Here is a 25,427-nt window from a genome sequence, read left to right as displayed (position 1 = left end):
CCAGAATAATCAACATCTCTGCTCAGATCTGCTTTTCCCACTGTTGCTCTCCTCCTTGTCATTCAGATCTAAAACTGAAGGATCATCTTGCATTGTTCTTGCCTTTTGCCCTGCCCAATAACAAATTATAAATTTCTATACATTCAATTTCTACAGTTTTGTTCAACTATCCATCAGTGGTGTGCTGGAGCTGGCAAAACTCAATCGCTGAATTCTCAGAAATCCTGCTTAAGCAATGAAATTAAAAATAGAAGGTAAACTCAAAATGCATTGTTTCTTAGTTATCTTATGTTCATGCTCTTCAGGTGAAAATATTATATAATGGTGTGCAATTGAGTATCTCTCCCCAGCTTTTGCATTCAGTGATGTTACATTTATAGCCTGGAGTATTTACACCAAGGGAATTGACAAATACTATTGCCCCAACCCACTCCCCACTACCCAGAGCTGGTGGCTACTTACTGTCAGCACACAGAGTATCCTAATTCATCCATTCTTACCACCACCCCGGGACAGACAGGAAAGGCTCATTACTTTGTTCTTCCATCCACATTTGCTATATACTACTCTTTCATACTGCAGGCTATCATCCCACAGATATCTCCTGGGCTAAGATATCATGGAATTGGCAAACAAAACAAATGTGATTCTTTCCTCATGAAGATGACAGTGCAGTGGGGGAATCTGATATTAATAATCATATGAATAAATACATAATTACAAGTCCCAACAACTGTTGTGAGGTAAATGTGTAGAATCCTGGAGAGAACCTTTGGGGAAGTGTCATTTAAATTGATATCTGTTATGAACTGGATTGTGTCTCCTCAAAATTCATTTGTTGAAGTTCTAAGCCCCCACTGTGACTATTCAAAACTAGGGTCTTTAGGGAGGTAATTCAGGTTCAGTGAGGTCTTAGTGGTGGGTCTCTAGTCCAGGAGTACTGGTGACCTTGAAAGAATGTAAGAGACTCCGGAGATCTTGCACTCTGCACATGCACACAGGAAAGCTTGTGCGGAGACATAGCTAGAAGGTGTCCTGTTAAATTAAGTCAGGAAGAGAGGTCTCACCAAAACCCAACCCTAAAAAAAAAAACAAAAACCCAACCCTAACGGCACCTTAGCCTTGCACTTCTGGCCTCCTGAACTGTGAAAAAATCAATTTCTATTATTTGACACACCCAGGCTATGTCACTTTATTATGGTGCCCTAGTAAACTAATACAAGACTTATAGGATAAGAAATGGTTTGCAGAGTGAAGAAGGGTGGGAAAGCTTCCGAGGAGAAAAAAAATATCCCAAGAAGAGGCCTTGGAATGGAAAATAGCTTAGAATATTGGAGTAATGGAAAGAAAGCCAGGGTGGCTGGAAGGCAGTGAGGGAAAAAAGACATATTTATTTTTATATTTATTTGTTTTCCATTTTAAGGACTGTTTAATATTTTTATTATAACTATTAACAACAATTATTTAAAATAATTGTTTTACTCATTCATAGACTACCTTTATGACATGGCTCATCTATTCTTGAGTTCTTTATTCTGATACAATTATTGGATTGCTAGCATACATCTTTGGTAGCATTATTTCTGATGTCTTCCTGAGAAGTTCTTTATTTGCCTTTACAAAGGGCCAACAACTTGGCTATGTGCATGATTACTGGGCTATAATATTATCTGCTCAAACTCTAAATCTATTGCTCCTCAGTCTGTCTTTGTATTTTGAAGAAGTAATAGGCCAGTCTTATCTTTGGTCTTTCAGTAGCAATTTTACCCCAAATACGTGTGGGTTTTTTCTTTAACTTAGAAGTTCAAAAATATCTGGATGTGATTTAGGCGCCAGTCTCATCATTAAATCCGCATGGCTCTCAGATAATACTTTTACTTTAAGAGTCACAGCTTTCCCTCAGCTCCAGGAAAGTTAGATGCATTTATAGCTTTCCCACCTCTCTGGGTTTTTGCTTACCAGACTCTTCCTCTTCCTTATTGTGTCCTCCTCCTAAGATATACTTGTTGATATCTGCCTTCCTTCAAGACTCACCTCACATTCTGCATCCTTGATCTGGACTTTGTCCTTGGTTTATCTCTATTTGGATCCTTATGACAGTTTATACCTCTTTATTGGTAACTGCCATACCTTATTTTTGTTTTCTGTTTATTATCTTTACGCAAGTTGCTAAGCTCCTTGAGGGGAAGAACAACAGCTTCCTTGTCTCTACTGCATTTGACAATTTCTCTTGTCAGTTTCTATGCCAGAGAAATCAGAGGCACTCACTTTGAGTTGCAAAATTTTTAAAAATATAAGTTAAAAAATATTAAGTCTATTCCTGGTTCGGTGACATGCACAGGAACATTCCCACAAAGGCCCCTGCTTGGGGAAATTCCCTGGATGCATGCATGCGTGCTAAGTCACTTCAGTCATGTCCAACTCTTTGCGACCCTATGGACTATAGCCCACCAGGCTCCTCTGTCCATGGGATTCTCCAGGCAAGAATACTGCAGTGGGATGCCATTGCCTTCTCCAGGGAATTTTCTGATGCAGGGATTGAACCTGCTTCTCTTATGTCTCCTGCATTGGCAGGCGAGTTCTTTACCACTAGCACCACCAATGCATGGGGATATTCCTCAGATACATGTTTACATAGATAAAGGGAGTTCTTGTAATTTGATGAGATCAAAACTACCTGTGCTTATGTTGTTCTCCAGTTGCTCAGAAATAACAGACTTGAGGCACCACATTTTTCTTAAGAAGCTGAACGCTGTACATTCAGAGCTTTTAAAAGAATGTCTACTTTTGTTTGAATTTCCAAGTTCCCGCAGCAACACATATTTTACTTCCTCCTCCAATTTACTCCAGTTTTCACCCATCAGTATCTGAGTGCAGTGCACCTTTCAAAATGAAGGATTGTAGTTCTAAAAGCAAATGCATTTTTCTTTGATCCTGAAAAACTTAGCTCCTCGTAGCAGCAATAATGACGGAACCCTATTTAGTGCTGTTTGTTTTTCATCATTTCAACAGCCTTCAACCTGAAACATGATAAGAACAGCAAAACTGATAAACCACCCTTATTTTTATCTGTTTTCTGTCAGAGTAGTTGCCAAGCACAAAGACAGATTTTCCTAAATATCTCTGGGAAGAAAAAGAGTGCATAACCCAGTGCTTCAGGCTGAGGCCAGCACAATTTGGTACATTTATTATGTTACAGAAAATTCCAACAAAAAGGGAAGAGGACAGCACTTTTAAATCAAGTCTAGGATTAGGTTGGTCTCTGTTACCCTTGGAGTAAAACCAACTTTCTAAGTTACCTTCTAGTGAAGACAGTAAATCCACTAAAGTAAACCAAGTGATTGACAAACTTTTGCCTTGATTAAAAAAAAAAAAAAAAAAAAGGTTTCAGTGAGTGATAGACATTCCAGTGTTTACAAGCTGAAAAACTATGCAATCCATTAAATAAGTATGCCTACTAGGAAATTGTTATTACTTCAATATTATCATCTATCCAGTTACAACATTTGTTTTCAATTTCTAAAAACATGATTGAGTTAGTCCCACGAGTTGAAATATGCTTAATGTCCCGTGATGCGATACGGTAGTAATGTGCAAAAGGAAAACATTAAGAGGCATGAGGGGGCTATTTTGTACTAAAATCATTCTGGGTATGTGCTTGAAAGTTGGCTTTTCTGATTAATCTGGTGGAGTTTTAATGCTGACCCTTTACTGATACTTCAATGATCTGGCAAAGAAAGAATAGAACTAAAAGATTTTACAGATCATTTAGTTGGGTGCAAAGACAGTGAAATATGCAGAAAGCATGGTGAGCATTTTGTACATACACCAGCTTGTGCTTTGATTGGATATTATAGTTCATCTACAACAAGAATGGCATTTACGAACTGCAAGACTATTAAAAAAGGAATCTAATAGAATGGGTTTTATGACTGAGGTTTATAAGATTAATCAGATGACTATCCTGATGAAACTGTGATGTGATCCTGATATGGCTGCAGTTTTGAAACTCTTTCTTTTCTGATAAAAATTAACTTTTAACTTAGTATACAGCAGTACTTGAGCATCTCTAGAGTATTTAGGACTTTATAGAAAAATAGACACATAACCATTTTATTTTTTACATCCTCTGGCATCTTTTGTACCTTGAATGACAGAGAAATTATACAGATTTCTTAGATATAAGTATTCATCTGACTAATCAGTTTTATATGCTATTATGAACTAAAATGTAAAAAAATATGTTTCAACAAATTGTCAGTGAAATGCAGTAGATGTATCTATGCTATTAAGAGTTGGGAGGGAATTTTCCAGTGTTCATAAAAGTTTAATGCACCTATCCCTTGACACAGCAGTTCCAGACCACGTTCATGAAGATGCATGTACACGTGCACAGAGAGGCGCTTACAAGGCAGCTCAGTGGTAAAGAATCCACCTGCAATGCATGAGATGCAGGTTCAATCCCTGGGCCGGGAAGATACCCTGGGTAAGGAAGTGATGACCCACTCCAGCATCTTGCCTGGGAAATCCTAGAGGAGCCTAGCAGGCTACAGTCCATGGGGTCACAAAGAGTCAGACATGACTTCGACTAAACCACAATGTACAGAGAATGTTAGAAAGGGATCTTTGCTGCAGCATTGTTCGAGATAGCAAAGTACTGTAGCTAGGAAATGGTTAAATAAACTATGACATATAAATACTGAGAATACTATGCAGCAGCTTAGAAAATGAAGTAAATCCATGCAATGACCAGAAAAAACAACAACAAAAAAAACTAAATATGTTACAGAGCAATATACACATCATGATAATATATTTTTTTTTACAAGTCCACACAATACAATTAAGCATATTTTATATGCATACATACTGATGCATGGAACCTGATCTGCAAAGATACACAAATTATACCAATAGTAACCTCTTAATGAAGCATGGAATTGGTGATAAAGGTGGTAAGGAAGATTTTCACTTTAGTTGAAGTGTACGATTTATTTTTAAGCAAGGACAATATATTAATAATCAGTAATAATGGAATTAAAAAATATATAATGTAATAGATTGAAAAAGTTAACCATTATAAAAATATGAAAGATCAGTAAACAGTTGAGGACTCAAAGAAGTAGAGAGAGAAGGTGGAATCTCATTCACTCTAGCTTGGGATTACTGCCCAGACACGGATTCTCAGGAGACGACAGGGTGATACTGGACCTTTGCAGCCTGGACTTGATCCTGCCATCAGGTGCTGGCCTTTATAGAGTGGATTCCAGAAAGAAGACAGCATAGATAAAAGAATGCTTAGAGACTAAGCAGAGAGCAACTGATCTGACAAGGATCCTAGTCCAGCATATTGAGAGGTCAGTACCCATCATATTTCCTCAGGGCATTTAATTTCTCTAGATGGGTGAAGGGGGATTTCTTAAAGTGAATTAAGCCTGTAAAAACCAAAATCCACATGGGCCTAATATGACTACTCCCCCACCCCCCAACATATTGACTGAAACAAAAAATACAGACTTTTCTGTATAATCTTGGCTCTGTCCCAACATTATCTGCCGAACACATACCTTATTATTCTTAAAATGTGATGCTCAAGATAAAGTAGAAGGCTAATATACTTATATAAAGAACACCTGAATATGCCATGGCAGGTTTTATTTTACAAATGGATAGAGGAGGCTGTTGGGCAGAGATAAAACAGACTCAGCTGGCCCTTACTGGTAGCTGACTTGAATCTGAATGAGGTCAATTGGATGATGCTATGGAATTATGAGGAACTATATCATTTTCACTGAAATTTTCTTTGTAAATGACCATATCAGGTCAATCCATATTCTAAATTTTGCTTAAAATGACACAAAATTATCCACATCTTGAGTGGATGTAGTCATTAACCAGGCCTGCCAGATAAAACTATACAGGCTACATGCTACAATTCAGTAGCAATAGAAGAGCTACTGAAAAGTATTTGAAAATTATTGAAACTTTAGCAATTTTATTTCAATTGTTTTGCCAAGTGTGTCTGTGTTTTCCCACAAGGGCAAGATTTAGGGAATTTTGTTTTGGTGTTTTTCTATTTTAAAATGCAATTATCTTCATACAAACATAAATGATCCAGTGGTTTTCAAGGCTCTAATCAGAGGTCACAGACTGATAGCTATGTTTTATTTAGTCTTTTGTTTGATTCAAACAAGCTTTTGCAAGGCAGTGAGAATCACAATCTCAATACAGTTTACCTGCTGCCAGGGTCTGCTTCACTTATTTCTATCAGTATCACTCCACCGAACCCCAGCAGGCCTTTGCATTGCTGTTCCCAGGGCCTGATCTTCTTAAACTCTGAATTAACGCATCAGTACTGCTCACTGCCTCCTCTAATTCCTCTACCTACTTAGATTTTTGAAAGAGGAAACTGAAGACCCAGGCTGGGTTAGGAATTTGACCAAGTAATGCAGCTGTTTGGAAGAAAAGCTATGACCAACCTAGACAGCATATTAAAAAGCAGAGACATTACTTTGCTGACAAAGGTTCCTATGGTTAAAGCTATGGTTTTTCCAGTAGTCATGTACGGATGTGAGAGTTGTTCAATTCTCTTAAAGCTGAGTGCTGAAGAATTGGTGCTTTTGAACTGTGGTGTTGGGGAAGACTCTTGAGGGTCCCTTCAACAGCAAGGAAATCAAACCAGCCAATCCTAAAGGAAATCAGTTCTGAATATTCATTGAAGGATTGATGCTGAAGCAGAAGCTTCAATACTTTGGCCACTAGATGCAAATAACTGACTCACTGGAAAAGATTTGATGCTGGGAAAGACTGAAGGCAGGAGGAGAAGGGGTGACAGACAATGAGATGGTTGGATGGCATCACCAACTCAATGGACGTGAGCTTGAGCAAGCTCTGGGAGTTGGTGATGGACAGGGAAGCCTGTTGTGCCGCAGTCCATGGGGTCGCGGAGAGTTGGACATGAGTGAGCAACAGAACTGAAACTGAAATGTGGCTGTTACTAGCAGAGCAGACTTGGGTCTTTATCTTCTTCCCAAACTCATGCTTCCACCAATGGGATTTTATTGAAAACAAGGTTATAATTTTCCTTTGAGCTCCCTGGATAGACCTAAGGCCCATGATTCCATTAATTTAGGCCACAACAATTTTGGTCCTAAAAGGGCCTATGTTGTGCCTATAACTGTCCTTTATTAATGAAACATAAGCTCTCCCATGCTATTCAACTACCCAAAGAGAAAGGAATTAAGAGGCTTTCAAGCATTGTCAAGATAGATCTTCATGTACCTGACTATGTACTAACTAGTTATATTGATGGCATCTCTGTTTGAGATGGATGGATGAAATACTTTCAGTAAGTATAGTATTCACACATGAAAACCAATTAATTAATGAAAACCAGTATTAAGTGTATTTAGAATGCCATAATGGTTGTGTTTGAGGATGGGAGTAGAAAGGAGAGGTTTGCCTCTTGTTCAGGGTGACAGTAGAAAATGGAAAGCAGGCACAAGACAGTGACTCCAAAGAGAAGAACGGTAATATTCATGAATTCAATAAATTCAGAGAGATCCCTCTTCTGTGTATTAATATCTCCACCACCATGTGATGTATCACTAGGCATTTAGGCATTATATGTCTATCCAGGTAATCTTGGCAGTATTAAAACATATATTCCTGGGCTTTGCCCCCAGAGATTCTAATTCAGTAAGTGTGGAGTAGAACTCAAGATTGTCCATTTCCAACAAGCTCCAAAGTGATGCTGATGGGCTGGTTCATGGGCCATACCTTGTGTAACAATGTCTACAGGTACTCCCCTTCCAATATTTTTTATAAGTAAACGAGGGCCAAAAGATGTATCAAATATACTGCTACTAATTATCTGTGTATGAGTATATATATATATGTGTGTTCATATACATACATTTAAAAAAAAATCTTGAACTCTCATTCTTATAGTTTTTTTTTTTTTAAACCTAACTGACTTAAAACTTCAATGCAAAGCGGGGAACACAAAGTCTGCTTTCAAAAATGTACATCTGCTTTCAAAAATGTACAGCTTACTTTTTTTTTAAAGGCAAAATACTTTACTATCTCCAGATACCTGCAAATGTATGAAATTATCTTGTAATAAAACTCAGATGCCAGAAGCCCACCTTGCAAGTTTTCTTAGGAAAAAAAGAACAAATCAGATAACATGTAATAAGACCCAAAAGTATTTCTTCCAAACACAGACAGAAAAATATCCAAGCAATAGAACCCTGATTGGAAAGACACAATACAAAGAGAACTATATTTAAGCTTCTTTTTATGACTGGGGGCACAGCAAAATAGTTTGAAATAGAAAGTGTTCATGCTGATTACATGAAATCAAAATACACACTGTTCAAAGGCAGCCAACATTTAAAAAATATGCAGCTTAGTTTTTGCAGTGAATTTCAGTGTTCTTTCAGTCTGGGAATATTTCAAAAAACACTGCAGGTACAGCTGGGAAAACTCAGTGATACCCCTGTCCAGATATCAGCTATTTGGTTATAAAAATATTTTCACATTTCCTGCAGATGTCTAGATTCCTTTCTTTGCTAGTAATTTTAATTCAGAACTCATTATTGACAGCTGTTTGTTCTGATAGAACCTAATTGCTCTTTTACTAGACTCAGCTGTGAGCAGACTGATTTCTTTTTCCCTTATAGTGTATATTACATATAAACACAGGCAGGAAAAAAAATAACCAATTAACTAAATACGTGCACGTAAAATGAATCATTGAGAGCACTGATCAAGTAATATCTCTAACTGCAACATAGGTCAAAGGAAATTACAGCATTTACAGTTTACAGTATTAAATATAATTATATAGAAATATTCACCAGCATTCAAATATAGGGATGATGAGTGGCAGCATCTGAAAATTTATCCTTTTATTAAAGAAACTTATAAATTACTACATTTGAGTAACTGACAGGGCATTTTTGTACTGAAGGATTAGCTCAGGGATATCTATCTACCAGACTCTCTACAAAGAACTAAGAAGCCTGCCATAATCAGCACCCATCCTGAGGAATCAAACGTGCTGTGAGATCACTTTTGTTGTCGTTCAGTCAGTAAGTCACATCCAACTCTTGGTGACCCCATGGACTGCAGTATAGCCCACCAGGCTCCTCTGTCCATGGGGTTTTCCAGGCAAGAACACTGCAGTGGGTTGCCATTCCCTACTCCAGGGGACCTTCCCAACCCGCATCTGTGCATCTCCTGCATTGGCAGGTAGATTCTTTACCACTGAGCCACCAGGGAAGCCGCTGTAGAGATAATCCTATTTCTGCAGGGGAGAATTTCTGGGAACCAACTCTTTTCCTTCCTCTCCAATCACTGCTATGGACAAGCTGCTTTCCTTTAAGTTTACCAGAAGAGGAATACAAATTTGTTGAAATCAGAGCTATTTCCTCTGGAAGATTCTGTTCAAAGGCAATGCCCCATTTTAGCAGCTCCCCAAGAGGTACACGAACAGCTTGGCAATGTTCATTCCATCAAACGCCTCGGCAGCCTCGCTCATGAAATCTAGGCCAATTTGGGGACCCCAAGCTGCCTTCCTTAGTGGACCGGAATCCCCTGAAGAGGGGAAAAGCAAGGGCTGGTTTCAGTAGAGACCATATAAGCAGCAAATATACTGCATTTGAGAACAGCAATAGCTCGTTTTATTTCCTGTCTGTTGGTTCTGGAGATGGAGGGAATGTGATGATGAGGGATGAGCAGACTGCTCCTTAGTAAGGAACCCATTCAAGGGAAATGAACTTTTTCTTAACACCAGGGACACTATATGGTGATTCCCTTTCTGGAAGCAATAAGTGCTTCTCTTTTCAGACTTAATCTACCTCATATAGGGAGGAAGATATTGGGAACGGGATGCTGATTAACCCGAGAACTCTCCAGGATGCAGCATACATTTCCATGAACACCAGACATAATGCTAATTAGAGTGCAAACCCCAGAGTCAACATTTACAAAGCTTTACATGATGAATGTAAAGTAACCTGTGAGGCTGGGTACCCACAAAGATTGACCCCATAGCCTACTTCCAGCCTCTCCCCCAGTAACAATGGAAAACATTTGGCATTTAAAAATACTGCCACTACGCTTTCTTAGTATTTTTTACCTACGTAACAGATTCTATCAGTTCACATTCTTGTGTGACTTTGCCAGTGGAATTGCTTTGGATACTGACATTCTCACTCAATGTCCACTTATCCATCGAATACCTACTGTCTGTTTCATGTGGACATAGCTCCAGGAAAGAGGGACACAATGGTGAACTCCTAGGCACCATTTCTCACCTCACAGCTGTTAGACTTGGACAGTATGGTCTGGGGAAGAAATTGAGGTTTTTGCCCATGAAAGTAAATACCACATTTGAAAAGCCATTTCTTTTTTCCCTTGAAGGTTCACTTTTTACTGATTAAATTAAACATAAAGTATTGGTTGAATTGAGAAAAAAAAAAAACTTCTTTATTTTCACATAAGCATGATAGGGAAAGTAATCTGTTGTGATATGTTTGTTTTGTGAGGAGTCAGTTTGGCAAATGGCTTTTCCAACTGTAGATATATGATATTTGGTTATTTATCTTCCCTGAGCCTTAGTATTCTCATCTGTAAAATGTAAAAGCATTCCTTAAGGCTCCTATAAATGTCTTCTAACTAATTCTTGATAAATGTTAATTTCCTTACTTCTTTTTCCTATGAATTGAGGACCTAGAGTTGAATATTTGAAATCAATTGGCCTAATGGCAGAGTAGATATGCAACCTTCCTATTCTTGCATGGTTAACACTATGAATTTGTGAAACTAATATTCCATTTCATGTCCATATTTCTATCCTCTGAGGGGGAAAAAAAGTCACATACAATGGAGTCAGATTTGAGACTTGGAAGGGACATTAAAGATGATCCAATCTAGTGGTTCTCAAAGTGCAGTCCCATGATCAGCAGCGTTAGCATCATCTGCAAATTTGGTAGAAATGCAAAACATTTCCCTTATCATAAGTAGTGATTATTGTTTGTTCCCTCATTTGTTCCTTAATATGTACATGTGGCTTTCAGTTCAGTTCAGTTCAGTTCAGTTCAGTTCAGTCGCTCAGTTGTGTCCGAGTCTTTGCAACCCCATGGACTGCAGCACACCAGGCCTCCCTGTCCATCACCAACTCCCAGAGTTTACTCAAACTCATGCCCATCGAGTTGGCGACACCATCCAGCCATCTCATCCTCTGTCATCCCCTTCTCCTCCTGCCCCCAATCCCTCCCAGCATCAGGGTCTTCTCCAATGAGTCAACTCTTTGCATGAGGTGGCCAAATATGGCTTACTACTAATTAATTCATATTAATATATGCACATAGATATCTGTATACATTTTCTTATTTGATCTCCATTTACCAACCAAGCCACCTAAATTTCCCTTTCCTCCAAAAAGCCCTAGTCTAGCACTCACTGCACCAGGTCTGCCAAAGACTAGGAGGCTGTTCTCTAGGATATCTATGTTCTTTTGTGATGCCATGGTGTTTATTCCAAACAGTCAGTTATTTTAGTGAAATAACTGAAGTATATATTAAATAAACTAATAAGATCTGATTACAAAATAAGAGTTGTTTTTATGAAAGCTAAATTAACCGCTTTGGGAAGACATTCTATTGTTCCCTTAAAAGTACAGTTGAGATAGGCATTGGTAAGATATCTATAAATAAATGGAAAATAATTTATAAAAAATCTAGAAGAATTCTAATATGTAAGTTGTTGAAAAGTTATTGAATTTTGTCTATATTAAATAGACTAAATGTACTAACCGTATGTCACAAAGTTCTTGAAAGTGAAAGTGTTGGTCTAGTAACCATGCCATACTCAAAGTTCTTAGTCCTAAATGTAAAAACTAATGAACTAATCTATAATTATGCATTTAAAGTTAATAATTGAATATATAATGTCTTAGGCTTCCTTGCCTTAATGAAGCTTTCTCTAAATGACTGAGTCTTAACTGGATATATCTATATATATCTCTCTCTCTCTCTCTCAAGGTTTCTTATGAATGGACTTGATTGTTTTGTTTTAGGCATCTTCCTCATAGGTTATCATAACCTGTTTGAGGAAGATGACACATTGTTTCATCTCCATACTCAATAGCTTGAATCTTTGCATTGTTTAGTTTTAATAAATATTTCTTATATTTATCTTACATTTTATTTACTGATTTATTAGACAATTACTCTTAATGCCCATGGTCCTATTTAATCACTGAGGCAAATTCTCTCTTAGGATAGCATTTCCTAGAATACTTTGAGAAAATCCAAGGGGAAGGGGAAGAGTTCCATATTTAAATAGGTTTCAGAAATCCCCTCTTGGAAATTCTCAATAGAAATTATATTTTATAGTGTTGAGAAACTCTGTTGTAAAACAGTTTAACTTAGTTTAACCCATTCTTATTTGACTATTGAAAATATCTTCCACATAACATCTGGTAATAAATCAGGGTTCAGAGTGCACATACCTTGATGAGATTTCTTGAATTTTCTGAGTGACTGGCTTTTTTATGTTCAAATCATAATTCTGTATCTGTAGACTCTGTTCAGACTTCTCATAGAACCCAGATTGAGTGTGAAAATCATTTGTCAGATTATATATGCCAATAATTGTTTGGGAACTGGTCAAGATTTGGATTTATAAAACTGCTATTTATAGTTTTCTTCTGTTTTCTTTTTTCTAAATAAGGTATTTAATCATTGCTGAATTCAACTCTACTCTCATAGATCAAGGAAGTCAGCTTTAGTCAGGGGAGTATGAAGCATAGATGTTAAATATCAGTGGTAGGGCCTAGGATGGACTGAACCTTTAAAAACAATTAATTTCAAAATAAAAACTCTTAAAAAATTGTCTGCAAGCTAAAATTTGCTAACGATAGTTTTGGGAACAAGTTTTCCATGGAGGGACATGGTTTTCAATAGCCTGGAATCACTTTAAAACTTGATGCCATATGACTCTAGACTTAGAAAAGCAGAATAAGTAACAGATTATACTAGTATATGAGATATAGTCCAGAAGTACTTAAAATGAAGCTGAGAAAGTAGTAATGAGTGCCCTTTACATTAAATCTGTTCATGGAATTTGAGCATTTGCCTGAGATAAGGCTGCTCAGGTTATTAAAACCTCAAATGTTGAATGACAGTTATGTAATGAGTTTCCTTTAAAAAAACCGAAAATGAACTGCCATTTAATAAACACGGCCTGAAATGTTGATAACTGAAGCTGGGTGATAGGTGCTTGAGGGTTCATTACACATTCTCTCTACTCTTGGGTATGTTGGAAATGTCCAAACTAAAACAGAGTAGGAAAATAGCACTTTTTTTATCCCCCTAATATAAAGCTCCCCCCTCCAAATGTAGGATCCCTAAGGGAGAGAAATAACAACAACAAAAAAAGATGTTGCTTATAACCATTAATCTAGTTCTAATAGATAAGACTGTACCTAAGTTTTTAATGTCACAGCCAAACTGTGATGTGATGTACCTTTAAAAGGACATATGAGCTAAGTGACCATTCTAGAAATGCCCCTTGATAAGATTATGAAACATAGGCAGAGACTCCAGCAAAAGGCACGATGACCATCTTAGGAATTGTTGTACCTTTGTACATTATATATGCCACAAAGATTCACTATTAATATGACATCCATGTAGAATTGTCATCTCAGATTTTTTAAAAATGTATTTATTCCTAAGCCTTTAGGAAATATAAACACAACAACAGAGGCATGCATACATAGCTCTGGTAACTGGACTGCATTCACAGAGTTTCTTACTGAATTCTGAAAAGGTTTTGCTAAGCTTGGGCTTTACTCTTGTGCCCTACAAACCAATAAGTTTGAGTTTAATTGAACCAAGATAACAATTGGATTTCAGGCTGCAGTACATCAGAGAAAATAGTCTGAAGCCCGGTCAATCATTTCCAGACACACAAAGGAGGGATGAAATGTTAACCATAGGTTACAAAGGATTTTTGTGGTCTGCAACATGATTGGTTATGGTTTTTCAAACATAAGTGGTGAGCAAGGGTCCAGACTTAGCAAGGCTCTCTGCCCAATTGATTAGAATTGGAGTTGGGTGTAAGCTGACAAAGCTTAACATTTTTATTTATTTTTTGAACCTTTTGACCCTCTTCATCCACTTCTCCAACTTCCACCCCCACCCCTTCTGGCAACCACCTATCTGTTCTGGTTATCTATGAAATTGTGGTGTTTTGTTTTTGTTTTTGACATATGAGAGAGATCATACAATATTTGTTTTTCTCTAGAATGACTGATCACCTGTGAACCAAGTTGGGACTAAATTTGAAGACAGTCAGATAAAATTTGTTACTGTGTCTTCCATAAGAACAAAATTCCTCCTCCTCCTGCTTCTCATCATAACCGTGAGTAAATAAGCATTTAACCTACCAAATTTTATGCAGTTTTCCCTTGTAGATAAGATGTCTTTGGCAAATGACTAGATTGTTCTCCACCTTCTTAGAGAAGTAGAAACTCAGGTAAGAGCTTGTATGAGATCTCAAAGTTTCAGGGCAGTAGAATATCTCAATTTTCTGCATACACCATTTCCATTTCTTAGCCTGAAAGCTGAACTTGTGGTGAAAGTCATAGAATTCTGGTTTTTCTTAGTAGCACACACTTAACCAAGAAAGCATTAAGCTCCAGGACCTTCGTTTATTACTTTGCACTTTTAAATTTGATGCTATGTATGAATTACTTTAGGAAGAGTTGACATCTGGGGTTCCAGGATGTATATGAAACCTACCTCATATTTTGAGATGATTCATGGTCCACCTTTGTCCATTACAATCTAACAACCCTGGCTCTGGATAAAATTTAGAGGCTTAGCATAGTAACCTACTAAGGTTGCATCTTTTGAATATTTACTTTCTGTATTCACTTATAATACCCAACCTGAATCTTATCTTAATGGATAGTGCACTCAAATTCCTAGCATCTTCAAATATGTTTTCAGGTAGGCGGTAGAATGTAGGCCAAATCTCAGTAACAGTCCTACCTCAGCAGCAGTGAAGGAGCTCTGACCACTTAGCGCTGCTCTTTATGGCCAGACACCACAGCAGTTAGGTCAAAAAATACAGATAGAAAAAGGCCCTCCAACCTGCATCTCTTACATACAAATCTGGGGGTAGTCATGGATTCAAGAGGAGGGGAAAAAAATCAGAAAATAGAAACAATGGCAAAAAATCAGGTAGCAGTTCTGGAAGAAATTAAATGCCCTTTTTGTCTGCTTTCTTACTTATTTCATAGACTGGCAAAACAAACCTGTATTATGGGTTACATTTGAGGGTTTCTTCTTATCCTGTTCTGTGAGAGAAATTCACATTACACCTAACTAGGCTGCTGAGAGCAGAGCAATACTTGTACAGATCAACAGGAGCTTTGCAGGCCCACCAGTTTCATATTTAGGCTGAAAGAAAGGTTTAATAGCATAGCATGTGGTGGGGATCCAGTGACATAGAGTCTTAAGACTATCCTCCCACCCCCAACCTCGTATGTCCTATTCCAAACGAAAGCCTTTCTGTTAGCTTAATTTACTATCGTTTGGTTTGTCTTCAGCACAGAGAGCATTTCTCCATGCAAGCTTTTATTTCAAAGGGGATTCTCTTCTGATTTTGGTGTCACTTCATGTTTCTGCAACAAGAAATTCTCTCAGCAGCTGTACTGACTTTAGAAATGCAAATGTACCTTGTTAATGTTACTTATCAAGTAAAGGTTTAAAAATACTCGCTAAACATTTGTTTATTTATATGGAAGATTTCAGAGTTTTGCACAGTTAGATTTCAGGCATACAACAAACCCCATGAGTGTGTTAAGGAAACATGAGTGATCCCAGCAGATGGCATGGTCAGAGGCAAAGGCTTTGCAAATGCAAGCAACTGCACAGATCCAAGCTGAGGAGCCTGAAAGGCTATAATTGTAACACATCTACAGTAGAAGGAGGAAGGTCATTTACATTATGTTAAGAAACATAAGGGCAGATTCTTATCTTCTGTAAGTGTGTTACACAAAACGGGGATTTGACACATGGGCTGCTATTGGACAATATACCACACACAGTTTTTATTTCAGTTCCAGCAGAAAAACAATATTGACAAATTTCTTTCTCTCTTTGCTTCCTACTTTATTCAATAGAAGAGGTAACAATAGCATCTGCTGTACTTGGCTGGAGCCTGGAACGAGGAAATTGTAGACGAGGAGCCTGCCAGGCATATGGCCACTATAAAAGCTCACTACAGCCACGGGCACAGCCAAGCGCGAGCTCCGATGGGAGCAGCACATACACAAGGCAGCCACTGCAGACCAAAGCAGGGCTGCCAAGACAGCATGCAAAACCGTTTTCAGTGGCCTGAAGTGATCTCCACCATCACGGCTCCAGACCTCACTTCATAGCCGGATGAGCTTCTCTCTGACAGTCTCTTCTCTTTCTTGGCCTCCCTCTACTATTTTCTGCTGCTCTTGGCCATACTGACCACCTGGGTGCCGAGCACATTCAGGGTACTCCCCAGTTATGCACTTGCCCCTTTTTTCAATCTGTCATAACCTTGAAGACCTGGGATACTTAATGAACTCTTAATGCATCCAAGTTACCTACTCTGATCATCTTAGTTCTCACCATAGCGCCTCCTTGCCATTACATAGGTTATATAGCTGCTTTCTGATTATGTCCCTAATTCAGCTAGAAAATAAGCTGGGGAATCCTTAATTAAATTGATTTGAATACAATTAAAAGGACCATAATGCAGTGGGAAACATACTGGATTAGCAGTTGGTAGACCTGAGTCCAGTAAGAATCTGTGGGAAAGTTGTCAGGCTTCTTAGAGGTCATTTTATTTTCCTATCTCTGAAATTACAGAGGAGCGGGGAGGGAAGGAGGGTGGGGAGGGATAGAGAGAGAGGAAGGAGGCAGAGAGAGAAAGGAGTGGGGAGTGTCTGGGAGGTCTGAAATATCCTTTCCAGATCTATGATTCACTGTGAGTAAATAATGCTCCCTTAGTTTTTTAATTTAAGGAGAAGCCTATTAGCCCAAATAAATCCTAAATTATAGGAAGATGTAAGGGAAATATTTTTGAGGCAGGATGAAATGGAAATCAAGAGTATGAGTGTCTCCCATCACACAAGCTGATATCTCAGCAAAAATAATGTTGCAGTTGTGAAACAAATTACATTGATTTTTCCTCCACTTAAAAAAAAAAGCAAAAAACTACTTCATGTATTAAAAAAACTTCTGTATTTTAGGATGGACAGGAGTTGGGAGTAGAGGGAGGGAGTACTTTTTTCCCTCCCATCCAGCTTTGGGAGGGAAAATCACAGTGGACTTAGCCAAGCTTGTGAGAGCTAAGAGGAGAGAGAAGAGCTCCATCAGTCAAGAAAAAACATTCGGCTAGGCAGTACTCAGTGGTGGAACAAATGAGGCCACGCATTACTTGTTACTTCTCTCTACTTCAAGAAGTAGAGTTTTGTTTCCTCACTCCATGAATCTAAGCTGGCCTTGCTCCAAGCAAAAGAATATGGTGGAAGGGATGACAGGTGACCTTCAAGCCATAGCCTCAAAAAGCCTCAGAAGCTTCTCCTTTGATTCCCAGAACCCCAAGATCAACAGACCAAGATGAAAGGCTATGGGGACACAGAGGCCCCATTTCGTCAGCCTTTCTAGCTGGCTGCACAGGAGAACTCAGGAGACACCAGCAGATGACTCCTGCCCAGGCCCCAACTGGACCCACAGAACAATAAGAACTAATAGACTCTGGTGGTTTTAACCCTATCAGTTTGGGTTGGTAATTGTAGCAGTGATGGTTAAGTGATAGATATACTCTCCTTTTCAGAAAAGATGCCAGCTCCTAAGACACACAGATTTACCAGAAACAGAAATATGGTTACAATTTGGGGAAAAAAAAAAGAAAGCTCAATGCTTGAAACCAACCCAGCCTGAAAAAAATAAAAAACTAAAGAATAGAGAAGGAATATGTTCTCATAATAATTATAATTTTCATAATCCTCTCCTTTCAAATATTAAATTACCTTTATCATTAAAATGAAGGAACCACAGTTATACCTGCCCCATCTCATCTAATTCTTCTTATATCATAAATCATAGGCACTATAAGTTCCACTTTGGCCAGTAAAAGTCTCAACTACTGACCCTCTCTCAGTGGACTGAAAGAAAAGGATTTTTTTGGAAGGGGAAAAGGAGAATTATAGAGGGAGGTAGGATGAGGAGAGACTGCTCAGGTCCCCTTGGAAGAAGGTATAGAAAAAAATAAAAATATTCGATTATTTTACATCAAATGCTTATGTAAATAATATGTAAAAAATAAATACTTATTTTACATCAAATACAAAAAGCTTATCTTCAATAAAAATCTATGGTTTAAAAAATAGAATGCTGTCCCAGAAATATCCACCGTCAAAAAAGAGCAAGGGATTTCAGGACTTGCAGGTTTGAGCAGGGGGTCTGACATTATGACTCACTTTTCTAATATCCATCTAATGTTTTATGTTGGCTTCCATTAGAATTTTGAAAAAGGGGACAGCCACTGAGTCACAGGCCACTTAAGAGCATTCCGAGGGCTTACTGTCTTGAACTGCCTGAATGCAGGACGTTCATACCAAGCATGGGCATGAAGCAATGTGACTGATATCCTAGCAAAAAAGATGATCACAGCCCTTAAAAGTAGCCACCTTTGGAGCCTGAAGATTTACTGCAGCAGTGCCATGGGGTAAAAGATTTTTTGGAACTCCTTTTTGGCAACAGAGTTGAGAGCCTATTGCCTGTTCTTTTGAATTGCCTAATGGTGGGACATTTCTGTCCTTGAAGGTGGAATTAAAAAAAACAAATTATTGGAGTGTAGTTGGTTTACAATGTTGTGTTAGTTTCAGGTGTACAACAAAGCGATTCAGTTATACACACACATATATTCATTCTTTTTCAGATTCTTTTCTCATATAGGTTATCATAGGATATTGAGTAGAGTTCCCTGTGCTAAATAGTAGGTCTTTTTTGGTTATCTATCTTATATATAGTACTGTGTGTATGTAAATCCCAAGCTCCTGATTTATCCCTCCTCCCAATGTTTCCCCTTTGATAGCCATAACTTTGTTTTCAATATCTGTAAATCTGTTTCTGTTTTGTAAATAAGTTCATTTGTATCACTTTTTAAAAATATTAGATGCCACATATGACATATGATATATTTCTGACTTACTTCACTTTATTTAGTATAATAATATCTTGGTCCATACATGGTGCTACAAGTGACATTATTTCATTCTTTTTAAAGCTAAGTAATATTCCATTGTTTATATGTGCCACGTTTTCTTTATCCACTCCTCTGTCAATGGACATTTAGGTTGCTTCCACATCTTGGCTATAGTAAATAGTGTTGTAGTGAACACTGGGGTGCATGTATCTTTTTGGATTTATGATTTTCTCAGGATATATGTCCAGAAGTGGGATTGTTGGATCATATAGTAGTTCTGCTTTTAGTTTTTTTAAGGAACCTCCATACTGTTCTCCATAGTGGCAATACTAATTTACATTCCCACCAACAGCACAGGAGTGTTTCCATTTCTCCACACTCTCTCCAGCATTTATTGTTTATAGACTTTTTTGATGATGGCCATTCTGACTGGTGTGAGGTGATACCTCACCGTAATTTTGACTTGCATTTCTCTGATAATTAGTGATATTGGAATTGGTTAATTTTTTTTTTTTTAAGTACCAAGAGACAGTTACAGTCAAGTCTTGGTTTGTATGGTTGGTGATCAATGTAGGGAGTATTGTTGGGTGATTTTTCAAGTAATTAGTCTAGTTCTCTGTAAAAGTTAAAATGTGATTCTTAATCTAAGTCTCAGACAGAAGTTCTCCTAAAGCTTAAAATAAGAGAGCCATTCAAAGAAGGGTTTTCAAGATTTAAAGCTTTGAGGTGGGCTATCACTTGGATGTGTATATTCTGCTACAATCAAAAATCAGTTTCATTGTCATATAACTATGGTTCTCAACTGGATTGACTTTACCCCCAAGGGGACAGTCAGCAATGGCTGAAGACATATTTGGTTGTTGTATCTGTAGGGAGTGGGCAGAGGCCACGGATCTTGCTAAACCTCCTACAATGAATAGGACAGTTCCTCAAAATGAGAATTGCATGACTCAAATCTCAACAATGTTGAATTGAGAAAACTGGTCTTAATAGTCACAGTCTGTTCTAATAAATTTTTTCAGTGCAATGAAATAATTATTACAGTACTTCTGCATTTTTTAGTATTAAATATTCTAGTTGCTACTCACTTTCGAGGTAAATACACATACACATTCATTTTCTATTCATCTAGATCACAAAGTACATAGAAGTCAAGGTCATATTCCTTTTTGTTGTTTGACAGTATTCTTTGTTGTTTTATAATAATAAAGTCAATTTAAATAACCATGTATTTTATGTAGGGTAAAACACATAGTGTGTTTTAATGATAATACAAACATCAAAATTATAAACATTTACTGACTAAAGAGACAGGATGGTGGCTAATTATCACTTTACACATACCATCCTATTTAATTTTTATAGACAATACTATGAAGGACATACTATCATCATCCCATTTTACTGAACAGAAGTCAAGTCTTAGCTTAATTAACTTGCCCAACGTCACAGATGTAGTAAATGGTGCAGCTGAGATTTGAACTTCAGGAAGCTGGTGTCAAATGCACAGTACTCACCATCATGCAATGCTGCCTCCAAAGGGGCTTTCAGATCTGCTAAAAAGCCACCTCTGTTATTGGTTGGGGCCAAGTCTGCTCTCATGTGTAACAAAAATTGAGCAAAATAGAGAATGGCAGTTAAGGCACAGACAAAGAGAAGACCTGGAATTGGTTCTTGCCCAGATTTTCTACTAACTAGTTAAAAATGTGGTATAGAGCAAGTCTCTCTAGCAAATTAAGACTGTTCAGTCACAGTTTCGTTATCTGGGTAGATAGTAATATTGCAATCTACCATTCTCCTTCTTAGAATTAAACTGAATAAATAGTGGGAGATGCTCTGTAAATTGTCACAGGCCTAGATAAAAATGATTTGTTTGTTCTTGGGCATGGAATGAGAATGGAAAGGTGATAGCTTCTCAGTTGCCCTGGAAGGCATTTTTTATATTATAAACCCTAATGTATGACTTTGAAGTTAGTTCCTTGTAATATTGGTCTTACTTTTCCTCTACTGCCTTTATAATGCTTCTTTTCAAGCAAATTTTCCATTTCATATAGCCAATATCCCAAACTCCTTCAGTTTGTGTTTTAAATTTTGTATCTATGGGGCCACTATATAATTTCTTTTAATGCTTTTGATTCACTTACTTTTAAACTACTTCAGGGAGGTAAGGTGTTTTTCTCTTACAGGACTGTGCCATCACAATATTGAAGATCTGGCCTCCTGTTTTATATCACCATGTTGTTTCATAAGCTAAAAATTTGCTTTTTTTAATGCAGAATTATTGATATATAAGGACAAAATCTGATGTAATAGTTTCCACATGGTATAATTATTTCTTCTCTCCTTAAAATGTTTCCATAAATAAGGATATAATGTGTACACTCCACCCATTTTCTTATCCAGAGATGTTGGTACTTTTAAAAATCCAGTCTTTCATCTGTACAAGGCTAGAGTCTCTTATTACTTAATTTATATGTGAAAATGAATCCCAGCTTTAAGGAAAATATGGGTCTATGGTTCATACTTGTCAGCATCTCAAAACTATCACATGCTTTGGCAATACTTATGGCCTTTGATCTAAAGAGATATTTGAATGGAAAACTGGGAAGAATAAAGGATGAAATTTAGAATGAATGGTTGAAAATGCATTAAATAATTTTCCATAGCACTCTTAACCCCTTTAGATCACAAGGTCTTTTATTTTTATGCTCATATGCAATACTTTCCAAAATCCTTTGACCTTGAAAAGGCTTTTTTTGTCAATATTGGGTAGGAATTAGGAGTAAATGGTTATGCTATGAATATGACCTAAGTAGTTCTTTGTTATGCTTTCACCTATAAAGTCAGAAAGTATTAAGAAGATTGGATCTGAGGAATTGTTCCAATCCCAACTTGTCATTTGATTTTTACTGGGTCACCCTTTGTGGTCCATTGATGATTCCAGGACATTAGCTACATCTGGCCCACAGTTCCTGTTCCTTTCAGTTTTGAAGACTGGTTTGATTCTATGATGTGAAAGATTTAAATTACCCTCAGAAGTTCTATTTTACTCTCTTTGAAATTGCTTCATTTAAAAGACAGATGTAGAGAGGTCTTGATCTAACCTTGTTTCATATTTATTCATAAATGAATACATTTCTCCTATGAAGAAAGTATACTCCCTTGGTCCTAAAAGGGGTTACTGTGACTCAGAGTAAGTATCATGAGTCAAGATTTTTAAGTTGACTCAATGAAATTATAGCTTCAGCCCAATTTATTTTGGAATGCAAAAGTAGGAATTCAAGAAATACCTGGGGTAACAGGCAAATTTGGCCTTGGAGTACAGAATGAAGCAGGGCAAAGGCTAACAAGAGTTTTGCCAAGAGAACACACTGGTCATAGCAAACACCCTCTTCCAACAACACAAGAGAAAACTCTAAACATGGACTTCACCAGATGGTTAATATCGAAATCTGATTGATTATATTCTTTGCAGCCAAAGATGGAGAAGCTCTATGCAGTTAGCAAAAACAGGACCGGGAGTTGACTGTGGCTCAGATCATGAACTCATTGCCAAATTCAGATTTAAATTGAACAAAGTAGGGAAAACCACTAGACCATTCAGGTATGACCTAAATCAAATCCCTTAAGATTATACAGTGGAAGTGACACACAGATTAAAGGGATTAGATCTGATAGACAGAGTGTCTGAAGAAGTATGGACGGAGGTTCATGACATTGTACAGGAGGCATGAATCAAGACCATCCCCAAGAAAAAGAAATGCAAAAAGGCAAAATGGTTTTCTGAGGAGGCCTTACAAATAGCTTTAAAAGAAGAGAAACAAAAGTCAGAGGAGAAAAGGAAAGATATAACCATTTGAATGCAGAATTCCAAAGAATAGCAAGGAAAGATAAGAAAGACTTCCTCAGTGACCAGTGCAAAGAAATAGAGGAAAACAATAGAATGGGAAAGACTAGCGATCTCTTAAAGAAAATTAGAGATACCAAGGGAACATTTCATGCAAAGATGGGCACCATAAAGGACAGATACGGTATGGACCTAACAGAAGCAGAAGATATTAAGAAGAGGTGGCAAGAATACACAGAAGAACTATATGAAAAAGATCTTCACGACCCAGATAATCATGAGGTATAATCACTCACCTGGAGGCAGACATCCTGGAATGTGAAGGCAAGTGGGCCTTAGGAAGCATCACTAAGAGCAAAGAAAGTGGAGGTGATGGAATTCCAGTTGAGCTATTTCAAATCCTAAAAGATGATGCTGTGAAAGTGCTGCACTAAACATGCCAGCAAATTTGGAAAACTCAGCAGTGGCCACAGGACTGGAAAAGGTCAGTTTTCATTCCAATCCTAAAGAAAGGCAATGCCAAAGGATGCTCAAACTACCGCAAATTGCACTCATCTCACACGCTAGTAAAGTAATGATCAAAATTCTCAAAGCCAGGCTTCAACAGTACGTGAACCATGAAATTTCAGATGCTCAAGCTGGTTTTAGAAAAGGCAGAAGAGCCAGAGATCAAATTGCCAACATCTACTGGATCATTAAAAAAGCAAGAGAGTTCCAGAAAAAACATCTATTTCTGCTATTGACTATGCCAAAGCCTTTGACTGTGTGGATCACAACAAACTCTGGAAAATTCTTCAAGTGATGGGAATACCAGACCACCTGACCTGCCTCTTGAGAAATTTGTATGCAGGTTAGGAAGCAATAGTTAGAAATGGACATGGAACAAAAAACTGGTACTAAATCGGGAAAGGAATATGTCAAGGCTGAATATTGTTACCCTGCTTATTTAACTTATATGTGGAGTACATCATGAGAAACGCTGGGTTGGAGAAAGCACAAGCTGGAATCAAGAGTGCTGGGAGAAATATCAATAACCTCAGATTTGCAGATGACACCACTTTTATGGCAGAAAGTGAAGAAGAACTAAAGAGCCTCTTGATGAAAGTGAAAGAGGAGAGTGAAAAAGTTGGCTTAAAATTCAACGTTCAGAAAACTAAGATCATGGCATCTGGTCCCATCACTTCATGGCAAATACATGGGGAGACAGCGGAAACAGTGACAGGCTTTATTATTATTATTTTTTTTGGCTCCAATATCACTGCAGATGGTGATTGCAGCCATGAAATTAAAAGACACTTACTCCCTTGGAAGAAAAGTTATGACCAACCTAGACAGCATATTAAAAAGCAGAGACATTACTTTGCCGACAAAGGCCCATCTAGTCAAAGCTATGGTTTTTCCAGTAGTCATGTATGGATGTGAGAGTTGGACCATAAAGAAAGCTGAGCACTGAAGAATTGATGGTTTTGAACTATTGTGCTGGAGAAGACTCTTTAGTGTCCCTTGGACTGCAAGGAGATCCAACCAGTCAATCCTAAAGGAAAACAGCCCTGAATATCCGTTGGAAGGACTGATGCTGAAGCTGACACTCCAATACTTTGGCCACCTGATGTGAATATCTGACTCATTTGAAAAGACCCTGATGCTGGGAAAGATTGAAGTCCAGAGGAGAAGGGGATGACAAAGGATGAGATGGTTGGATGGCATCAGCACCTCAATGGACATGAGTTTGTGTAAACTCCAGGAGTTGGTGATGGACAGGGAGGCCTGGTGTGCTGTAGTCCATGGTGTTGCAAAGAGTTGGACATGACTGAGTGACTGAACTGAACTAACAAGAAACAAATACTTAGAGAAAATCAGCTGTTGTATCCCTTTGATACCAATAGAATATAAACCACCAATTCTAAAAAACAACACAAATATGGCTGAAAAAGGAAAAAAGAAAGTGTCTTTATTTTCTAAGAGAATGACTGAAATAATATGCTTAAATGCAATGTATAACATTTATGAAATAGCCTGAAAACTTCCCTTCCTTAGTCTCTTTCAAAACCAAATTTTATAAATAAGGAAAAATATATTGCATGTCTCTGAGAAGATATTTGTAGAGATAATGGCAAATATCCACCTTGGCAACCATGTGGTCAACAAATATCTACAAGACATTAAGTATAAGGAACTAAGGTAAACTCGACAACAAAATGTCTGAACTGGATATAATGGTGGGTAAGCAGGTCATGGACTTTGAAATATAGCCTTAGTTTATGAGCTGTTTGATTCTGGGAAAATTGCCTATGACTTCCCCATGCTTAAA

General features: G+C 37.7%; 1 protein-coding gene and 1 long non-coding RNA gene across 14 annotated transcripts in view; one reads left to right on the top strand and one right to left on the bottom strand.

Annotated features, from left to right (window-relative positions):
• PTPRD (protein tyrosine phosphatase receptor type D) overlaps positions 1 to 25,427 on the bottom strand; it is a 428,379-nt gene that overhangs the window by 20,732 nt on the left and 382,220 nt on the right. The window lies entirely within an intron of this gene.
• Positions 1 to 25,427, top strand: part of LOC122686210 — a 182,946-nt gene that overhangs the window by 69,871 nt on the left and 87,648 nt on the right. Inside the window, exon 3 of the long non-coding RNA XR_006338655.1 lies at positions 14,320 to 14,436. This is a non-coding gene — a long non-coding RNA (uncharacterized LOC122686210). The remainder of the gene's footprint in view (positions 1 to 14,319; positions 14,437 to 25,427) is intronic.

This window comes from Cervus elaphus, chromosome 29 (assembly GCF_910594005.1).
Source record: "Cervus elaphus chromosome 29, mCerEla1.1, whole genome shotgun sequence".
NCBI lineage: Eukaryota > Metazoa > Chordata > Mammalia > Artiodactyla > Cervidae > Cervus > Cervus elaphus.
This window is presented reverse-complemented; position numbering and strand designations above follow the sequence as displayed.